This window comes from Camellia sinensis, chromosome 9, assembly GCF_055761805.1.
Source record: "Camellia sinensis isolate YWXY chromosome 9, ASM5576180v1, whole genome shotgun sequence".
NCBI lineage: Eukaryota > Viridiplantae > Streptophyta > Magnoliopsida > Ericales > Theaceae > Camellia > Camellia sinensis.
The window spans coordinates 76881532-76885083 of record NC_138969.1 but is presented as its reverse complement, the minus strand read 5'-3'; positions in this window follow the sequence as shown (position 1 = coordinate 76885083).

Below are 3552 nucleotides of genomic sequence, written 5' to 3'. Positions count from 1 at the left end.
TAAATTTTTATTTTTTATTCTGCGACTATATTATTTTAGTTGGCAAAACTATCTATACAGCGACTAAAATATTTTTTAGTCGCTAAAATTAAATTTTTGCCGACCAAACTTTTGATTGCCAAAGATAAAAAGTAAATTTTTATTTTTGATTCCGCGACTATATTATTTTAGTTGGCAAAACTATCTATACATCGACTAAAATATTTTTTAGTCGCTAAAATTAAATTTTTGCCGACCAAACTTTTGATTGCCAAAGATAAAAAGTAAATTTTTATTTTTGATTCCGCGACTATATTATTTTAGTTGGCAAAACTATCTATACAGACCAAACTTTTGGTCGCCAAAGATAAAAAGTAAATTTTTATTTTTGATTCTGCGACTATATTATTTTAGTTGGCAAAACTATCTATACAGCGACTAAAAAATATTTTAGTCGCTAAAATTAAATTTTTGCCGACCAAACTTTTGGTCGCCAAAGATAAAAAATAAAATTTTATTTTTCATTCAGCGACTAAATTATTTTAGTTGCCAAAACTATCTATACAGCGACTAAAATATTTTTTAGTGGCTGAAATTAAATTTTTGTCGACCAAACTTTTGGTCGCCAAAGATAAACAATAATTTTTTACTTTTCATTTAGTGATTAAATTATTTTAGTTGCCAAAACTATCTATACAACGACTAAAATATTTTTTTGTCGCTGAAATTAAATTTTTGCCGACCAAACTTTTGGTCGCCATAGATAAACAATAATTTTTTATTTTTCATTCAGCGACTAAATTATTTTAGTTGCCAAAACTATCTATACGGCGACTATTTTAGTCGCTGAAATTACATTTTTGCCGACCAAACTTTTTGTCGCCAAAGATAAAAAGTAAATTTTTATTTTTCTTTCAGCGACTAAATTATTTTAGTTGCCAAAACTATCTATACAGCGACAAAAATATTTTTTTAATCGCCAATTGTGTCAAATTTAGCGACTAAATTGTTTTAGTCGCCAAAAATTAATAAACCCTAACTAAAAAAAATTCGTAGCTAAATGTTGTACTTTTACCGACTAACATAATTTTTGGTTGCCAATTCCACAACTTTTGGCAACCAAAATATTTTTAGTCGGCAAAAGTGGTCACCAAAACTGTATTTTCTTGTAGTGTGTATAATTGACTTGATTTTTAATTATTTATAATAATGTGTGGGATTTAGATGGGGAAAAAAATAAAGAAACTGAATTTTTGTGTTTTTGTTTTGAAAGTGTACTTTTGACTTTGTTAGAAAGTGTATATTAAATCACTTTTCGATAGTTTGGATGAATTTTTTAATAAAATAGACCATAGAGTTAAAAAGTCAAAATCACACTGAGACTTTTTGTATATTAATTGAAGTGAAGGGGATGAAATGTAATGTTACTTATGTAGTCGTTTGACAGGCAATGAGCCAATACAAGTCGTTTGACACTATAGAAGGTGCATTTTAAGCAATTAGAATTTAAATTCACCATCTTATACAGAAGAGAAAATAAACCTCAAAGTTGAGTGACTCGCACTTTTGTTAGCACAGCTTTCATCACATGAATGTTCCTTATCATTATTAACATCAGAATAATTCAGCTCCACCTTTTTTTGGAATTTCTCCTGGGCGAACTCTTCTCAGACTGAGAATTTGCAGCAACAACCTTTGTGACGTCAATCAGATGCTGAATGCTTCGCATTGGCCCACATCCAAATTGGCTTGTGAGGTTGTAGTTCTAACTGAAGCTTTTCATTTTCTTTTTAAAGTGCCTCATTAAAAGGCAAGTTTGGGTAGGAACAAGATAGAGTTTTCTTCAAGACCATGGTGTCATTATTTGAGGGATCTGGTCTGAGGATCACATCCTGCACCTTCCTGTCCTCATCATCCATTGTGTATTCACGCTGATCCATTTGAATATACTTCAATTTTTCCTGCCAATTTGAGGGAACTGAAGATTAAAAAACTTAGAAAAGGGTTACATTGACAAATTAACATATACATCCTAAAGCAAATTACAACTAACAGTAAACAGGACATTCAGGTTCCATCAACCCAAAATAAACACGTACATTATATCCAGGTTCCATTAACCCAAAATAAATAAATAAACAAAATCCAGGTTCGATTCTGAATATTTTGGCCACCAAGTCTAGTAGAGTTGACTGTGTGTGTAACACAATATAGCAATATATTCCACGATTGAATCAACAACATGAAAAATATAAGCCATCTTTTTCAAGAAGTCCAAACAAATATTAGAATCCAGAAATTGCAGTTTACAAGAATTGCCACTGTGAAGAACAAAAAATAATATGGTGGTCATGGAGGGGAACACATGGGAAAAGGGGAAAAAAAAAATAGCAAATACGTAGCACTGTTGGCTACCGTGACCATATACCACAGCAAGGGTAAAGTATCAAAACTTAACTATTGGTTCCATCCATTTTCTCCAAAACTTAACCCTTCTTTCCATCCATTTTCTAAAGAGAGGGTGTGCACACCAGCAGATAGATAATAGTAAAATAGTAGTTCATAGTTCACATCTTCCTTGCACCACAGAAAGCGTGCATAAGCCCAGTCCCCAGCAGTTTTAAAAAACACATGCACACTCAAAAAAAAAAAGAAAAGAAGATAATAAGAGTTATCTGGGCAACAGCATGAAATGTGATGCAGCTGTCAAGCCCACTTTATGTAACTCATCAACACTGCCCAAACAAAGGATTGTACCAATGACCATCAAATCAATGCTTTTCCAGCAACAAAAGACCTCATTTCAAGCTTTGCAATGCTGCTGTTTAACCCAATTTGGAACCACCATTTTGGCAACACAATGTGACTCCAATAATTCCAGAGTTAAGCTTAGCACAATAAGCTTAAACAAGTTATTTGAGTCTTCTTTTTCTTCTTCTTCTTCTTCATAAGTTTTATTTTTTATTTTTTTAATTCATATATGATATTATCATGAAGCCCAACGAATTAAAATCATAATTATCACTAACTTGGCCTGCAATGTATGGTTCTGAAGGTTTCTTTCGGGGATGGGGGAATTTTGGGACTTGAAGTTCTAGATACCTGGTTTTCAAGAATTGGGGAATTGAGTTCAACAAGCTCAGTGAGATTTCTTTCTTTTCGTTTTTTTTTTTCCTCAAGATTCTCTACCAATGAAATATCTAAATTTCGAATTTATTAATGTTCTTCTCGTTTCCTACACTTTCTCAGTAACCAAACAAGCATATTAGAAAACAATGACATAATCACACTGTAAAGTTAGTTTCTTTTTTGTTCCTGCATTTTTCCAGCAACCAAACAAAGCATTAAATAGACCACACTCAGAGAGAGAGAGAGAGAGAGAGTTTACTGGGCCTTTGGCAATAGATTCGTCAAACATCCACCGTTGTTCCAAGGGCGCAATGGCTTGGTCTTGGCAATGAATCTGAAATGTCTGATTAGTACTAATGATGAGGGATGTAGGTCGAATGGACGGCTTGGATGATGCTGCGACTGGGAACCCAAGAAATCCACCGTTGCACATTGTTCGCCGCC